The 20,107-nt window shown below is 40.8% G+C and overlaps 1 pseudogene; it reads right to left on the reverse strand.

Moving 5' to 3' along the window:
- Positions 1-8,113: 8,113 nt before the first annotated feature.
- On the reverse strand, positions 8,114-8,231 carry LOC126163665 (5S ribosomal RNA; annotated as a pseudogene).
- Positions 8,232-20,107: the final 11,876 nt, after the last annotated feature.

Below are 20,107 nucleotides of genomic sequence, written 5' to 3' on the forward strand. Positions count from 1 at the left end.
AGAATTTTGAACACTTATATTTTTCCAGGTGTTCAGACTATGGTCTGTAAGAGTCGTTTCTTGTCAAATGCACACAGTCCCTCTGATTTAATACAAATCTGACTAAATACCGACACGTTTACGAAACATTGTTTTAGTAGGACGTTACAAGGATGGCATTGAGGGCTTTCAAAATTTACTGCAAGAACTGTGAAAGTGAGGAATTTTATTTACGAAGTAGATACAGAGACATTATCAGATATAATTTCCAGTCTCATCGTTATAGATCAGATGAAGGATACTCTGCAACAACAATTATGAACAGAATAATAAATTGTCTAACAGTCGCAATCATAGTTATTCATGCAAGTGGCATCCTGCAAAGCAGTTTAGCAATCACAGCAATTGCAGAGGCAGGAACAGAAACTGTGATTTTCGGGACCAATGAAATTACAGTAATAGTGGCTATCCCAACAGAAATAAGTGTAATAAAAGAAATAACACTAATTGGTCTGAAAGATGAAACTTTAATTCAAATCGAGAAACAGTGTACACTGACTCCAGATTATATGACTAACATTGCAACAAAACACGAGATAGATCGCGTGATCGTAACAGTTATTACGAAAGAAATAATCAGGAGAGGTACAATCGTGGAAATTTCAGTCTTGAACAATGTGCTGAAGTAATTGAGAGTAGACCACCTAATCCACGTGACAATCAATGTTAGGCGTGATGGGCCATCACAAAAACGCCTCATAGCACACACGGAAAACAATTAGTTTGTCGACTGCGACGAGGCGGTAAATAATAAAGAAGAAGTGCGGTTGAAGCGTGTTCACACGAATGTGCATATACGAATGTTGGTTAAAAAATGTTATTGCAAATTTTGGCTTTGACGTAAGTCTCAGGGGACGATTTCCACAACTGGTGCATTAGTACACTTCCACATACGCGCATTTGTTATAGTTTTTGAATTAATTATTCACTCAGACATGTGTACAGTTTATGCTAGGGAACAAAAATTAGGCGATTATTACAGCAAAATCAGTTTTTCACGACACAGTTCAATCACTATTTATTGGCGCTGTTCTTTTATTTCAGACAATGAAACTAGCACTGGTGAGACGGTTTACCGTTTTACTTTAATAATAATTTGACTCCGAGCCACCACTAGCAGTAATGTAGGCTGCTATAAACGAAAATTGTTCAAATAATTCGAACAGAATCACAAGTCCCACTGTTCTATTTGTTCTAACAGTTTTGGCGCGAAATCATAGTTCGCCACATGTTCACTTACGACGATGTATACCTCGTAAATCGTACTCACACAAATAATCGTATCACTTCCAGTTCACCAAATATATGCTTGCACACTTGCACTATTAAACAATACCCTTTGTAGAAATAAATCGGCGCGAAAACTTCTTACTTAAACGACCACATGGACCACCCACAAGTGGGGCTTGCTCGCCATCCACCCTCCAAAACGACTGACCAACGACTGACCCCTGGCCAAGATGGCCGCTTGCTGATATAGGCTCGGACGTCTAGCCCCCATTGTTACGCAAGTACCAGTCTCACTAGTTAAGGTTACAAATTTTGATAAATACACCCCTCGACAGAAATAACTACACCATCGGAACCGCGCTAAAAAATACTTCCCATCTACTATATTACGTTAATTTGTAGGATTATTCTATCGCCCGTAAATCAAGTTTCAGTTTTTGCAAAATTTCGCCACTTAGCGCAAATTTGTTCGTTAACATCTGTGATGCAAAGTTTTAACATAGAACTGCATATAGCACCGTTTTTAGACGTAATCTATAGCGATCTACACATTGCGCTGCTCAAAATCTTTATATCTATAATAATTAATTAATTATGGGCGATAAATATTAATAATAATTTGCAAACAATGAAAACTATTGCAAAATGGTTCAAATGGCTCGAAGCACTATGGGACTTAACTTCTAAGGTCATCAGTCCCCTAGAACTTAGAACTACTTAAACCTAACTAACCTAAGGTCATCACACACATCCATGCCCGAGGCAGGATTCGAACCTGCGACCGTAGCAGTCGCGCAGTTCCGGACTGAAGCGCCTAGAACCGCTTGACCACCGCGGCCGGCAAAAACTGTTGCAAGTTAAGTGTATAGTATAACTTAACTAGTTTAAAATGCGTGGGATGCCACCCAAAATATCGTATAGTGCTGTGCTATACGTCATAAATTTTCTGTTGAACTTTATAAAAAATTTTCCCTCAAACTTTGTTTATTGCTATTTATGGGCTTAATTAATTATTAATATTAACATATGACTATGGCACTCGATCCGCTATGACGAGACGTTTTTAAAGAGTGATCGCTCAGCCCCGTAAGTTGTTATTTACTATTTTTATTAATCTTTCAGTATTCATGATGTTAACCGTTTTTGAGGTTACTCTAACTTTTGCGTCTCGTGACTTGAAATAAATATCGATCTTTCAGAAGGTGCATATTGCTGACCATAATCCACTGCCAGATCGTTCTTCACCGTAAGTTACATAGTTTTCGCGTAGTGAGCGAAAAACCAAACAATGCCCCAAGCTGCAGGGCATGTGGCCACGGAGGCGTCCCACCGACCGTTGCAAATGTCGCGCGGGCGCGCCACGCGCCTCCGCGAACCACGCACCATGTAGCGCGTTCGCTCTCCACAAAGCAATGCTTGCATACTAGAGCTATTCATCTAGTAACGGGGGTTTTTACCGTCACACGACACAGGGAGTCTTTGTACTCATACTATAAATTTTATACAGTGTGAAACTATTAATACTGGAAATGAGAGAGAGATCTCAGATACAACAGAGCATAATTTTGAAATACGGGGACTGATGAGGTCCAGGTATCGAACTTGAAAGAAATTAGTATTTTTGAGTGGGTAACTAATTACATGGCTTGGTCAGATGTGACAGTGAATGTGAAATAGATGCACAGCCACAAGCAGTAGGGAACATAACTAATGATACAGTAGTGAATTTTGATGACACTTTCTTAAGAAAAATATTTTGTGGCATGCACTCAGAGGAAATACGAATAAACTTTGTCGACTTTGATGACGCCTTGTTGGAAGATAAGGTACACAGTCAGAAAGTCTTAATCTATCCTATAGTGTCAGTTTCTGTTGGAAAAATTTCTTTATCAGCAGTACTAGATTCAGGTAGTCCTGCTTTGGTTGTCATTGAGGCAACTTTCAGTAAATGTCAGGAATTAACTGTTTGTCCAACATTTCCATTGCAGTGAACCAAAATTAAGGGCGTGACTACTCTAGAATGACCAACCAGTACCACCTTGGTCTTGGATAGGTTGGGCTTTAGCGCTATAATCCTGCTCTCATTTCGATAGTTCACACAGGTAGTTATTGAGATTCTCGATAGCTCTCTTCAGGTTTGTTGATTGTGCAGTTAAATAGAACTGTAGGTTATCAGCATACAAGCATTTGCAGTAAGACAAAACTGATAAGCCATCATTTACATACAACGAAAAGAGTTTAAGACCTAATACCGGACCTTGGGGGACACCTGATGTCTCCGTCTCCACTGTGAATTAATGGTGCCGAACATGACATATTACTGGCCAGACTTCAGGTAAGGGCGAAAACTTTGCACTGCACCTGAAGATAAATTTAGACTGCTAAGTTTGGCAAGTAAAATGTCGAAATCGACAGTTCAAAGGCTTTGCTGATGTCTAAGAAGCACATGGTAATCGCATTTTGTGCATTCACGGTAAGCTTCGGATCATGTGTATCTTTATTAAGACAGATGTTGTGCTGCGATGTATTTACAATTTGTTACTGAAATACTTTTATAAATATCATCATCTGATAATTGACCCAAATTGACTTGAAAGCTACCTTTTTGGAATGATTATTTTATGACAATAAGTTGTGACCATTTGCATTTTCCGCTCCAATCGTGCTGTAAATGACTCCGCGTTCACCGTATGACACTTTATATGTAAAGGACAGTCCTAATCACACCGAAGCCGGTTATTGTCACTTGTAATAATTATGTGATCGATACGGACCTTTACGAATAAACTTGTGACTACCTCAGAAGCGTTATTCAACATCGTCTCAAACAAATATTCTAAGTTTCCTCCGCAAGTCTTTTTATTACAGTCATACTCCACAGCAAAAATAACATGCAGATTATTCAGTACATGTTCCAAATCTGTGCAAGTACTTTGCAGCCCTTCTCTCCTTTTGGTTATTATTTTGAGATAAGATGAACAACAGATACTGACTTCCTTGTAACTTTTGAGGAATTTATACATCGTTGCAGACTATGGCTGCAAAGCCGTTGTCACGGACGGGTGAAGTGCGTGGCTCCTATGTAAAATAGATTTGACGAAGGAAATTGAACAAGCGCACTGAACGGCAATTCGATTTACTGTCTGTCTATTCAATCCAGCGGACGGCGTCGTGAAAATACAAAACACTCGTAGTGCACGTTGGCTGCCTGCAAAAGAGCGACGTCAATCCGTCCCTGAAACAGCAGAACTAAAAGAGTCAAGCGTCGAGAGGTATTTGCAAAGCATTTCGTTGTTAGCACTGTACTTTTAGCGAACCCGAACAATGAAATAACGGATTCAGACTTGTTTGGTAAACAAAGAATTTACTACGAATTCAGTAGGTCATCCAGCTCTGCACATTCTGCTTTATTCTCTCTTCTACTTATTCGTGCCGTACTGAGAATATGGGAATAGCAAATCAGTGAAAACGAGCGGGACCCTAGAGACCGATTTTTTAACCCAAGAGAAAAAATTATACACTCCTGGAAATTGAAATAAGAACACCGTGAATTCATTGTCCCAGGAAGGGGAAACTTTATTGACACATTCTTGGGGTCAGATACATCACATGATCACACTGACAGAACCACAGGCACATAGACACAGGCAACAGAGCATGCACAATGTCGGCACTAGTACAGTGTATATCCACCTTGCGCAGCAATGCAGGCTGCTATTCTCCCATGGAGACGATCGTAGAGATGCTGGATGCAGTCCTGTGGAACGGCTTGCCATGCCATTTCCACCTGGCGCCTCAGTTGGACGAGCGTTCGTGCTGGACGTGCAGACCGCGTGAGACGACGCTTCATCCAGTCCCAAACATGCTCAATGGGGGACAGATCCGGAGATCTTGCTGGCCAGGGTAGTTGACTTACACCTTCTAGAGCACGTTGGGTGGCACGGGATACATGCGGCCGTGCATTGTCCTGTTGGAACAGCAAGTTCCCTTTCCGGTCTAGGAATGGTAGAACGATGGGTTCGATGACGGTTTGGATGTACCGTGCACTATTCAGTGTCCCCTCGACGATCACCAGTGGTGTACGGCCAGTGTAGGAGATCGCTCCCCACACCATGATGCCGGGTGTTGGCCCTGTGTGCCTCGGTCGTATGCAGTCCTGATTGTGGCGCTCACCTGCACGGCGCCAAACACGCATACGACCATCATTGGCACCAAGGCAGAAGCGACTCTCATCGCTGAAGACGACATGTCTCCATTCGTCCCTCCATTCACGCCTGTCGCGACACCACTGGAGGCGGGCTGCACGATGCTGGGGCGTGAGCGGAAGACGGCCTAACGGTGTGCGGGACCGTAGCCCAGCTTCATGGAGACGGTTGCGAATGGTCCTCGCCGATACCCCAGGAGCAACAGTGTCCCTAATTTGCTGGGAAGTGGCGGTGCGGTCCCCTACGGCACTGCGTAGGATCCTACGGTCTTGGCGTGCACCCGTGCGTCGCTGCGGTCCGGTCCCAGGTCGACGGGCACGTGCACCTTCCGCCGACCACTGGCGACAACATCGATGTACTGTGGAGACCTCACGCCCCACGTGTTGAGCAATTCGGCGGTACGTCCACCCGGCCTCCCGCATGCCCACTATACGCCCTCGCTCAAAGTCCGTCAACTGCACATACGGTTCACGTCCACGCTGTCGCGGCATGCTACCAGTGTTAAAGACTGCGATGGAGCTCCGTATGCCACGGCAAACTGGCTGACACTGACGGCGGCGGTGCACAAATGCTGCGCAGCTAGCGCCATTCGACGGCCAACACCGCGGTTCCTGGTGTGTCCGCTGTGCCGTGCGTGTCATCATTGCTTGTACAGCCCTCTCGCAGTGTCCGGAGCAAGTATGGTGGGTCTGACACACCGGTGTCAATGTGTTCTTTTTTCCATTTCCAGGAGTGTAGTATGATTTCCACTTGTGGATGACAATGTGGAGAAATTTGGAGAACATCTAAGTTAAAAATTATATCAATATGATGAAGAATTGGCAGTTTACGACTTAAAGAATACAAAATCTGTCTGGAAATTCCTGTTTACACTGTTCGTGCTGAAGCTTTGTCTCGTCGCTGTGCTAGGAGTTAAAAGAGTACGAATGATACAATTTTTATAACAAAGGGTCAATATAGATGAAGGAACTGTAAGAACTACAAGTAACGCTGTGGTTATATTGTTCTCAAACTATTTTCGAATAAACATTGGAAGGTCAAACTTATGCCAAGCTTTGTTATCAAAATACGTGAAAAATGTTATTCATCACACACGACAATTTCATATGGTAGTACTGATACGGTCATCTGGCGACTTAGTGCTAGAAAAAAGTGCTCTGTGTTTTAAGATCTAGCTTGAACTTCGAATTGCATGAGAATTGATGTGCTTATCACTGAGAACTCTTTTAGAGTGTTTAAGTGTAGTAAATTTAAAAATTGGCATTATTGGAATTAAAAATCGTTTTATGTTCAGTCTTCATGCCAGAAACAGTGAGATATTTGCAGAGTAGTAATACATGCGAAACTTCTTGACATTAAAATTCTGTGCGAGACTGAAAAGAGAACTCAGAGCCTTGGCAACATTCCTCGTTCGAGTCCCGAACCTGCACAAACCTTTGATTTATCTTAAAGCTTCAAAACAGCATACACTGCACTGCAGAGTCAAAGATTCTTTCTCAATAACATATCTGTAATCTAGAAGATGGGTAGTATGACACTTCCCGAAACGTCGCGAGATATCAACGCTATCACCCGGCTGGAGACCCTAGGAACCTTCATCAAGATTTATTTTTGCTATCAGATTGTTAAAGAATGTCAGTTAGGGAACTTCGATGTTTAGACCTCACATCTGCAGCCAAGGCATTGAAACGCGTCAGCCAAATAGTGGGCTGACACGACTCATATATCACTGCTGTTGATTAACTTTATCGTAGTCCATATCATGTTTCTTCTGACTGATGAATAAGCTGATAATGTGAGTGATATCGTTGATTGAAAATATCGAGCCCCTAACGGATATCTTAAATAGTTAATTGCGTGTCCTGTATTTGCAATAGTATGTGAAACTGATGGAGTCTTGTCTTGGATGTGCCTCACGATAGTGGGAGGGGGAGGGGAGGGGGAGGGGGAGCAGGTGCCGAGCAGGGGCCGCTGGAGGCCCTCCCCTGGATTCGCTTCCGTGTCTGCATTCACAGGCAGCGCTCTACCTCTCCTTCGGTCCTACCGATGCAGATTACAGCATAAGGCTTCTTATCCCAGTTGGCAACTCACAGTGTCTCACGCTTACTGGTGGCGACTCACTAGACAGTTCGAATCTTAATGGTACCGAAATTTTCACATTCATACTATGATCTGTAAGTGAGAAGAGCTGGTGGCGTACAGTGGCACACAGCCTAACAAAACACTAAAGTTCTATTTAGAGAATCGTCATTTGAAGCTTATTGCAGAACGATACTACTGCCGCCAACATAAATTTCACTTAAGGTCCACGAGTCACTTCTCCCTCGCAGTATCTTCAAGTGGAACAGGAAAGGAAAAGACTAGTAGAGATACAAGGTACCCTCCACCACACACTGTACGGTGTGGAGTATGTGTGCAGAAGTAAAAGCAGAGGTATGCACTCCGTCTTCAGGTCACAAATTGCCCATCGGGACTTTCCGACCGCCGTGTCATCCTCAGCTAAGGATGCGGATAGGAGGGGCGTGTGCTCAGCACACCGCTCTCCCGGTCGTTATGATGGTTTTCTTTGACCGGAGCCGCTACTGTTCCGTCGAGTAGCTCCTCAATTGGCATCACGAGGCTGAGTGCACCCCGAAAAATGGTAACAGCGCATGGCGGCCCGGACGGTCACCCATCCCACTGCCGGCCACACCCGACAGCGCTTAACTTCGGTGATCTGACGGGAACCGGTGTTTCCGCTGAGGCAAGGCCGTTGCATAAAAGTGGAAGTATGAGGAGCAGTCAAATGTAAACCAAGTACCCGCCACAATGGGACCATGGCATGGTTCCATTCAAAACTGATCACTGGGAGACCAGACGATCAACTCCTGTATCATTGAAGGTGGTCGGCCACTGACGGAGCCGTAACCGTACCCAGACTTGCAGTTCCTCGTCCAACTGAAACCTACGTCCACGAACGTCTTACTTCAGGTCACAACGATTTGAAAGTTCGCAACGATGTGAAAATGAATCGGTGAAAGACCCGGGCTATACAGAGAATGCTGCAGTTGTAACGCGGCCATTTTTCTCTGGAATTGTCCACTAACATACACTAATTAGCCAGAACATTATGACCACCTACTTAACAGCTCGTTTGTCTGTCTTTGGACCGAAATACATGACTGATTCTGCGAATCAGGTTCAATGGTTCAAATGGCTCTGAGCACTATGGGACTTAACTGCTGAGGTCATCAGTCCCCTAGAACTTAGAACTATTTAAACCTAACTAACCTAAGGACATCACACACATCCATGCCCGAGGCAGGATTCGAACCTGCGACCGTTGCGGTCGCGCGGTTCCAGACTGAAGCGCCTAGAACCGCTCGGTGTAGTGGGACGCGAAATTGAAGCGTCACCCATCCACCAGTGTCAGCCCAGTTTGCAGGTGAATATAAGTTTAATTTAGTTTTGTTTATGTATTTTTGTAATATTTTTGTAATAGCTGTGAATTGACTAAAGTTTTGTATTTTTTTATGTTTCATGTACGGAGAGGACGGCGCAACGAACGGAGACAGCATCTTCGCTGCCGCGACCAGAGAGAAAATTGCTGGCCACTATACGTCGCGGGTCGACAGCCAAAGAGCAACAGAAGATCCTGGAACCGAGTTGTTGCGTCGTGCTTCTAAAAAATTGAAAATAAAAATATGTAATCTTTTTGTACAACAATGATATCATAGAGAGCTTAATCTTATTGAAAATGTCAGTTCTAGTTTGTCAAGGTTCAGGTTCACATCTGTATGTAGGAACCTAATAAAATAGTGGATGCTACTAAAGTCGAAAGACGTGTTCTGAGGATTTATTTATGAAGAATTATGTGAATGGATTAATAATATATTTGACAAGATTATTGAATTTTGACAGTGTTCATCGCAACTTCGAATTTCAAAAGTTTATTCAATGTGTGGTTCTAATTTCGATTAAATCAGATAACGTGTATCAATGTAATTTCTGAGGAGAAACAAACGACGTCTAAAATTGAAAAAGTTTACGCAAACCAATTGGCCCAAGTGACGTAATTCTTTGCATGCGACTCAACTGATGTTTTATAGTTTCGTTCAAGAACCATTCTATGACCATTTAAAAAGAATATAAATCATTTTGAAGTGGGTTGTAACTGACGTAGGTGACGAAGTCTGCACATGGTCATATATGTCAAACGAAAACCCTTTATAAGAAACTTACGTCGTTACACTACACCGTGGCGACCGTGACAGGACTTGTGTGCAACTAAGGCATACAGGTACGAAACAAAACATCAAGAGTCCTTCGGAAGTCAATGCGAGTTTTCGTGGAGCCTTCACCAGCCAGCGGTGCTTCGCCTCTCTACGGCGGTGCCGGGCGTGGTTGCAGCCAGTGACGTCTCCGGTGTTCGACTCAGCGTCCTGCCGGTTGCGGAAGCGGGGTCGCAGCATCTCAGCGGCTGCATCGACGGCTGTTACATCTGCATCCCATAGCAGTACACTGATCATCGAGAACTACAAATTACAATATTAGTGTCCGGTGAGTTTGTTTCAAGTTGGAAGTGGAGTGTTGTACATAGGGAGTGTGCTTTTACAGGATTGTTGAATACAAGTCTGCGTGTGTAACTAGTTAATATCTTACAATAATGTCGGGAAGTGAAATGTCAGACGAAGAGCAATCTATGTCCGATAGGAGCATGAGATCCCTTTTTAGGGCGATTGCCAAATTAAAACAATCTAACGGGGATTTTTTAGCTGAATTAAAACAGTCTAATGAAGAATCTACTGCTAGGTTAAAAGAGGAACTAAAACAGGAATTACAACAGTCTAACGAAGAATCTATTACTAGATTAAAACAGTCTAACGACGAATCTACGGCTAGATTAAAAGAGGAACTTAAAGGGGAGCTAACAAAATCGACAGACAGGTTACAGGAACATCTTAATGAAACCAGTCGAGAATTAAGTGATAAAATAGAGGCTTCTAAAGTTGAAATGCAGGAAAAACTAGTAGGACTTAGTAATAAGATTGCTGGTAATTGTAAAAGGTTAGAAGAACGTATCCAGGAATCGCGTGAGGAAAAAGCTCGTATGCGAAATGATATTACTGACTTAACCGAGAGACTAGATAATGTCAATGTCTTAGTTGTAAGTGAAATACAGAAAAATAACGATAAGTTACGAGATGAATTTTCTATGCAAACAGAAACTGTTCGTAGAGAATTATTAGAATCTATTAAAGAGGTCTCTACCAAACCTGTAGAGATTTCTTCAATAGATAATGTAGAATTAGAGACATTAACGCATCAAGTAGAAAAAGATCATACTGAAATAGAAAACATGAAATTTTTAGTTACTGAAATATGCAGTAACCTTGAGACCTCCAAAGATAATAACATTGACGAAGGTACAGAGCGTTCACATCGTGAACACGGTGAAGAATCGATACTGGCTAATCGCGTATCCAATACAGAAATGCGAATACAGGAAATTTCTAAACGGTTATCGGAATTAGATAATAATGAAAACATTTCAAGTAGTAGAAGTAATAACGTAATCAGAGACAACAGTCGCATCGTGTTTGCTAGCTCGGACGACAACAATACGCATATAGAAATCACGGCAAGCAAATCCGACGCAAATCCGTCTCTGCAATCTAAACAAAATCCAACTATGTCTCTCGCAGAATGTTTGGATGATATAACGACAAATTCAAATGTAGCAAGTCGATTTCCTGTATTCAAACCAGGAGGCGAACTTCACCCTATAATCTTTATAAAAGCTTTCGAAACTTCATTATCTCCTAAATGGAGTAATGAAAAAAGGATTCAATTTGTAATAGGACATTTAGAAGCAGAGGCTGCGGAATGGGCAGTACTGCATAGAACTGAATTTAGGGACTGGGATGATTTTGTTAAGCAGTTTAAACAACATTATTGGTCAAGAGGAAAACAACAACACTTAACTTTAGAGTTGCTAGACCCTCCTCCATATTCTAAACGGTGGGGAGGTTATAGGAATTATTTCGAATGGCATTTAAACCGTGCTAAATTAATTGAAGAACCAATTATTGAAAGTCATTTAATACGAGTCCTAATTAGTAGGTTACCGTATTATGTAAAGGAAAGAATGATAGAAAAAGAATGGTCACAGCCGTGCGAATTGTTAGGATATTTAGAGCAGTTAGATATACTTAATAGAGAAAGGGAAGACGAGAAGTTTAGATTTGGTAGAAATGACAATCCTCGAAATAATAATAATAATTCAGAACCACGAAAAGCTAATAACAACAATCATAGCCGGTTTTGTTATATAAAGCGTCAATCTAAAGATAAAGAGAGCCAACAAAATCGTGGCAATAACTCGAAAATGCGGAAATTACACAATAACGATCATGAAATAAATCATCCTCAAGTAATTAATGAAGGTCAAGTGGTAGGTGACGTTATCATAGAAAGTTCGGAAAACTAGTAAAGTCCTTTAGTACGGGTCAACTAAAGGGAACTGTTAGTCGAGATTATACAAGACCCAATTGCAGTTTATCATTAAGCTGCCAAATGGAAGGTAATTGGCAACAAGATTTACTTCAGGAAGACAATCTGATAAGGGAGAATATAACTTATAAACCCGTTATTAAAGGTTATATTAAAGATACCGAAGTAAATATTATAATCGATTCGGGTAGCGAAATAAGTATTTTATCTAAAGAATTATTTCAGCTTAAAAGAAAATATTGGAATTTCCCAACCTTACCTGTAACTGGGGTGAAAATTATAGGAGTTACTGGTAAAAGAAGTCAAAACATTACTGAGGAAGTTTATTTAACTTTTGAAATTGCTAAACAATTAATTACTCACTCTGTACTCGTCGTAGCCAACTTAAATGTGGCCATAATTTTAGGTATAGATTGGCTGTGTAAATATAAAGCTATATTAGATTTTAAAGACTCTTCATTAACCATCCATAAGGAGGCATGTGCTTTTAAAGTGGGGTTTTCCGATAATCGAGTACCTGAAAATTTCTACGAATCCTTACAGATTAAGTACACACAGACCATAAACGTATTAACAGATTTTAGTGATCTTGAATATGAAGTATACCAATGTCAGGCTAGTAATAGTATCGAAACCGAAGTGAAAGAAAAATGTTATTCTACGAATTGTCTATCCGAACAAGAAAAGGAAGAGTTGGAATCTCTGTTGTTAGAATTTAGAGCCGTCTTCTCAGATGAACCGGGGAGAATTAAAGATTACGTTTGTAAACTTAAGATTAAAGATCAAAAACCATTCTTTAAGAAACCTTATCCTATTCCAGTACAATTCAAAGAACCGGCTAGTGGAGAAATAAGTAAGATGCTAGAACAAAACATTATCGAACGATCATGTAGCGCTTTTAACAGTCTTTTGTGGGTAGTTAAGAAAGCTACTGGTGGGGTGCGACTGGTTCTGGATGCCCGTGAATTAAACAAAATTATAGAGATGGAAAGAGACAGACCCATTCCTATGGAGGACGTACTTCTTAAGATTGCTGTTTCTCGTTATATGAGTGCAATGGATTTAACTGCTGGCTACTATCAAGTAATATTACACCCGGATTCACGGCAATATACGGCTTTTCTTTTTGAAGGCAGATCATATCAGTTCCAAGTTTTACCTTTTGGTCTTAATATATCAGTGTCAACTTTCATTAGGGCATTAGATTCTGCTTTGGGCCAGCAATTGTTACAAAAGATTATTTTATATGTGGATGATATTTTGGTAGCCACTAAAACGTGGGAAGAACACGTAACGATATTACGGGAATTGTTTGACCGTTTAATTGACAGAGGAATTACTTTAAAATTATCTAAGTCTTACTTCGGAAAGGAGGAAGTGAGATTTTTGGGGCATATAGTGGACAGTAAAGGTATTAGGCCCGACCCAGCACGTATTGAAGCTATTGCTCGATGCCCGAGTCCTAGAAATCGGAAACAACTGAAATCATTCTTAGGAATGTTAGGATTTCTGAGAAGATTTCTTCCAGGGTAGGATATTGTCAATCCTAAATTACTGGATTTATTAAAAGAGAAGTCAGTATGGCTCTGGGGAAAAGAGGAAGAGGAAGTTTTTAATAAGATAAAAGGAGCGTTAATGGAAGCCAAAATGTTATACCACCCAGATTTCAATCAGGACTTTTGTATGTGTACGGATGCCTCTGATTATGGAGTGTCTTGCGTAATATTCCAAGGTGATCTGACCAATGAAAAGGGATTATATCGGCCTATTGGATTCGCTAGTAGAACTTTAAATAAACATGAAAGAAATTATTTTGTATCCGAGAAGGAAGCTCTCGCAGTGGTATGGGGTTTTCAACGATTTAGAGGATTATTAATGGGAAGAAAAACAATTGTATATACTGATCATCAGGCTTTAATCTTTTTGAACAATTGTCGGTTACTTCACCGTAGGCTATTACGTTGGGTATTATGCTTGCAAGAATTTCAGTACGAAATTAGGTATATAAAAGGATCTCAGAATGTAGTTTCGGATGCTTTGTCGAGACTTCCCGTAGGAATGGAGAATATTAACATTGCAGAAGAACCAGGAACAAATTACCATGTTTATTTACTTTTAACTCAGGAGAACGAACGTAATGTTAAACGGCTAGTAACTGCTATTAGATGCAATCAAAGAAATAATGATGAATATAGGGACCTTATACAAAACCTTAATAATGGGGACGAATCAGTTAACACCCGGGGTGTGTGGTTGTATTTCAACGACTTGTTGTATTGGAAAGCACAGAGGGAGCACCAGAGATGGAAAATCTGCATTCCGAAAACTGTTGTGTACGAGTTAATTACTTATATTCATGAAGGTTACGGGCATTTTGGAATTCATAAATGTATTAAACATCTAATGAAGTATTATTATTTCACAAATATGTCCCGTATTGTGAGAAGTATTATTAGGGCTTGTGAAACCTGTCAAAAGGTTAAAGTTAATAACAAATCTAAGCGTTATAAATTATATGCTATAATTCCTCGAGGTCTGTGGGATCTACTGTCATTAGATTTTTTCGGCCCTCTGCCTCGTAGTTCAGGAGGATTAACTTATGTGTTTGTTGTAATGGAATGTTGGTCCAAACATGTGAAGCTATATACTTTGAAACGACCGAATACAGCAAGCGTTATACGCTGCCTCACCCGAAATTACTTTGTTAACTGGGGCATTCCTAAACGACTTATGTCTGACAACGGTAGTGCCTTTATTAGTCAAAGATTTCAAGATATGATAAAACAATATGGAATCAAACATATCTTAATTTCGAAATATCACCCTCAAAGTAATTTAGTAGAAAGAGTCATGAAAGAATTAGGACGATTATGTAGAACTTATTGTGCACATAAACATACTCGGTGGGCCAAATTAATGCCTGAATTCGAAAAGATATTAAATGAATTGCCTCACCTAACGACGGGATTATCACCTATAGAAATTTTAGGCAAACGAATTATAGGTGAGCCTTTACTAGCTGCTCTACCTTGGCCACCAGTAAACGAGATCCAGCAATGCATCCCAGACGAAAAAGTTTGCGAACAGATTGTTAAAAATGCCGAACGGAGAATTAAAAGTTATAATCAACATGCCATAGAGCCCTCATTTCAGGTAGGAGATCTTGTGCTAGTACGATCTCATCCTAAAAGTTCTAAGATCGGTAAGGAATGTAGAAAATTCTTCTTTATCTTTGAAGGTCCATATGTTGTACATAAGATTGTACATCCCGAAGCGTTACTTCTTATGGAACCTTCATCAGGTGTAATTAAAGGATTATACAGTGTTGATCAAATGAAACCCTTCATTCCTAAATAAGTTAATATTTAGTATATGTTACATACGGAAGAGCGTTCATAGTTTATTCATGTGAAGTTTTCGTGATAGTCACGTGTTATTTCAAAGAAATAACAGAAAGTTTAAACAAGTGTTCTACAATAATCTACTGGTACTTCAGAAAGAGAAAGATAACCAAAGAGGGGATTTATATGGAAGAAATTTTGCTATTAGGTCAAAAGGAATTTTGTATATTTTAAAATTACTCGGATAGTAGGAACCAAAGGGGATGGTTAATAATTTTAGGGACCATGGGCGTCCAGAGCCATATGGCTCACGAGAACATAGCAGAGTGCCTTTAATAGAGGTTTGCAATAGTGTTAATATAGAACACACCAAACGGGGCTCTCCCGCTTGTTTCTCCTAAATAAATTGCCATTACCCAACAAGGTGTCCGAAGGTAAAGAAAGCCGTGCCGAGATTCTAAAGAAAGTTTTGCTTGATTTCTTCTTGACCTCAGGCATAAATAAAGCATTAGGGAAAGAAACGACGTAGTACTATTAGTTATTGTGAGAAACGTATTAGTAATATACATTTTGGAAAGAATAACTCTAGTAAATGAATAAAACTGAAACTAACCTATCACAATTTGAACGCTCTGTCCTAATGTAACAACGTTAAAAAACGTACTAAATTAAATGAAAAGGAGTAATCTCCATATATTCGGTTATGAATTACCAGAATAGCACAATTAAGAGTAAATGACAAATAGTCACAACAATATCGTAGTAAAAGGATTAAATCTATCTAAGAGCAAGGACTCTAGATTACGTAAAATGCGAGGCAAATGTATTAACAGTTAAATATTGTATATAGAAAAAGTTTATTTTCGGTTAAAACCTGACAAACTGAGCTTGTGGGTGGGGTATGTAGTGGGACGCGAAATTGAAGCGTCACCCATCCACCAGTGTCAGCCCAGTTTGCAGGTGAATATAAGTTTAATTTAGTTTTGTTTATGTATTTTTGTAATATTTTTGTAATAGCTGTGAATTGACTAAAGTTTTGTATTTTTTTATGTTTCATGTACGGAGAGGACGGCGCAACGAACGGAGACAGCATCTTCGCTGCCGCGACCAGAGAGAAAATTGCTGGCCACTATACGTCGCGGGTCGACAGCCAAAGAGCAACAGAAGATCCTGGAACCGAGTTGTTGCGTCGTGCTTCTAAAAAATTGAAAATAAAAATATGTAATCTTTTTGTACAACAATGATATCATAGAGAGCTTAATCTTATTGAAAATGTCAGTTCTAGTTTGTCAAGGTTCAGGTTCACATCTGTATGTAGGAACCTAATAAAATAGTGGATGCTACTAAAGTCGAAAGACGTGTTCTGAGGATTTATTTATGAAGAATTATGTGAATGGATTAATAATATATTTGACAAGATTATTGAATTTTGACAGTGTTCATCGCAACTTCGAATTTCAAAAGTTTATTCAATGTGTGGTTCTAATTTCGATTAAATCAGATAACGTGTATCAATGTAATTTCTGAGGAGAAACAAACGACGTCTAAAATTGAAAAAGTTTACGCAAACCAATTGGCCCAAGTGACGTAATTCTTTGCATGCGACTCAACTGATGTTTTATAGTTTCGTTCAAGAACCATTCTATGACCATTTAAAAAGAATATAAATCATTTTGAAGTGGGTTGTAACTGACGTAGGTGACGAAGTCTGCACATGGTCATATATGTCAAACGAAAACCCTTTATAAGAAACTTACGTCGTTACACTACACCGGCCACAATGGCAGGCTGCGAATCAGGAATCCGATAGTTTATTGGTTGGTTTGTGGAGGTATGTGGCTTTACATGCCTTCGCATATGTCATGTAATTTGCGTAAATGACGGGCCGCTGATTCGCGTAAGTGGTAATGGAGCCCTATAGCGACCGATATGGGTTCCATAGGATTTACATCAGGCGAATTTGTTCACCGAGACATGGAACATCAACGTGATTTCACTACAATGCTCCTCAAACCACAGTAGCGCGGTTCTGGCTCCGAGACACGGACAATAATATTGCTGAAAGATGACGTCGCCGTCGGGGGAGGCATCAAGCATACAGTGATGCAGGTGCTTAGCAGCTGTACTTGTTCCATAGATCATGAATACAACATTTCGTAATGATGTGGAACGTGTCAGGTCAAGAAAAGGTGTCTATACAAGATATTACATTACTCAAAATATTACATGACACTTAATATTTTTAATTTTTTTGTCGGGGGAGGGGGGGGGGGGGGGAATTACCCACTTACTATATCCAAAAATTCATCTAATGAGTAAAAGGAGTTGCCATTCAGAAATTCTTTTTATTTCCTTTTAAATGCTATATGGGTATCTGTCAGACTTTTGATGCTATTAGGTAAGTGACCAAAAACTTTTGTGGCAGCATAAACCTTCAGGATAGATGACTGCTGAGATGAGCCTTGCCACCACTGGATGTTTGGAATTACAAAGAGAGAGCGGAAATCATATTCTCCAGCCGCTGTTGCCGCCAGCTACTTGTTTCATGCTTCTCGTGTTTTGGCAAGGTAGGCTATTGTCACACGTGCGATCGTCATTCAAACGCAAAGTCAAATCGTCCCTTCAGTAACCGAGTACGCAATCTTAAAGTCATGCCAGCTTGTTGCTCTCATTGACATTTTTGGCATTCTTATAGTCTTCCCACTTATCTTTCCGTGTACTTGCTACTTTTAATTAACAACTTATGCAGTCACTAGTCGTTTCTGCGAATTATTAACGTAACTGGGTTTTATCCTCCCCACCCACTTGTGACCAAGGTTATACTTCAGCGTCATAGTCCCTTGTCCGCTTATCAATGGTTCTTTGTAAGTATAGTTTGGTAATTCTTACCTTTAAAGATAATAAATCTAATTGTTGTAGTGACCATTTTTCCCATTCATATCTAGAAGCTCAGTTCATTAATAGCTCTGTGTGAGTGGCGTGAAATTCATTTTTTTTTCATGTTTAAATGGGCCACACCTGTTAATATTCATTCAAATAAGACGTTTTCTTTGTTTTAAATTAATTTTCGTGATCTTTTCGGGTGATTGCTCAATGTGTTTGTCATGAGAGTTTGGTCCTTTGCATGCTAGGGGTATGGTCCATTCACTGTCACAACCCACATAAGAAAGTGTTTCCCAACCAGTTAACTGAAGTGTAGTCTTCGTCCAGTTAGGAAAGTGGAGGCCCGCATTATCGTGCAATAGGATGATCCGTCCAACAGCATTTCTGGGAATGTTAGCTTTATAGCGCTACGAAGAAACTTTGCAGGAACTGCGACGCACCCTGAGGCCACAATCATCCCGCTGCACGATAACACCCGCCCCCGTATTACCAGTGTGACAAAGGCTATGACCCAGCGTTTTGTTTGGGAAACACTTCAGACGAGGAACTACAAGAGCGGATGCTGTAGTGTATCCGTCAGAGGCCGACCGTTTTCTACTGAATTGATCATCTGATCCCCCAATGGGATAAGTGTCTTAATGCACGTAGTGATTACTTTTTAATGAAACCATTCCAAGGCCTCGTTGCTCCGCGGTCTGTTTGGTTCTCTTTTGACTGCCTCTTACATTATGAGGCCCAAGTAACTAGCAGAGCATATAACAAACAATCTTACAACGAACGTTGAATGGGCTGGATCGCCTGATCCAGCTGAACCGATCTTGGACAGGAAATGTTTACGTACAGCCACATGGAGGACATCTGCAGCCACCGAGTGGGGTAGCATAGTGGTTACCACATTGGACTCGCCTTCTGGAGGATGCTGGCTCAAACCCGAGTCCAGCCATCCTGATTTAAGTTTCCGTGATTTCCTTAAATCGCTTAAGGCAAATTCCTGGATGGTTTCTTGCCTAATCTGACTTAGTCTTCCGTCTCTAATGAACTCGTTATCGACGGGACGTTAAAAACTAATCTCTTCCTCCTCCCATTGCAGCCATTTATGGACCTCATGCTCCCAAATAGCGATACCATGTCAGCGGGCCATAATTGTTCGTGATTGGTCAGAAGAACGTTCTGAACAGTTCGAGGGAGTGAAATGGCCTAGCATGTCTCCCGCTATGAATCACATCGAAAGGTTATGGGACACAATCCAGAGGTCAGTTCGTGCACAAAATTCTGCACCGCAATTATGGACAGCTATAAAGGCAGCATGGCTCAATATTTCTGCAGTGGACTTCCAACGAATTGTTGAGTCCATTGCACGTCAAGCTGTTGCTCTAAGCCTGGAAAAAAGAGGTCCGACACGATTTTAGGAGGTATCTCATGACTTTTTTCACCTCCGTGTACATCTCAATCCTATACAAGGTACCTTCTCACGTGTAGACCTACGACACTGTTCGTAGTGGTCCGCCCGTAGAAAGGCGACATCAAGATGTGCTGCTTATTTGGTTACGTGTGGTCCTGATTTATGGCCGGCGCAGCTCCGTCTACGTTCGCCCTAATGGTTTTAATTTTGACTGACATAATCTTATGATTATGCGTCTTTAATGTTTTAATTTTTAATCTGTGACATGGCCAGTGCTTGGCTCACAAAATAATTTCATTGTTGTTCTGAAGAAGATTCCATTACTGGAATCGAAACCTAGGTAAACGAATAAAATTACCTTGCAACTGAAGGCTGAAAACATTGTTTATTTGCTGTATTTGGTTCTATTTGTGGTGTCACCGCCAGACACCACACTTGCTAGGTGGTAGCTTTTAAATCGGCCGCGGTCCGCTAGTATACGACGGACCCGCGTGTCGCCACTGTCAGTAATTGCA

The sequence above is a fragment of the Schistocerca cancellata genome, chromosome 2, assembly GCF_023864275.1.
Source record: "Schistocerca cancellata isolate TAMUIC-IGC-003103 chromosome 2, iqSchCanc2.1, whole genome shotgun sequence".
Lineage (NCBI taxonomy): Eukaryota > Metazoa > Arthropoda > Insecta > Orthoptera > Acrididae > Schistocerca > Schistocerca cancellata.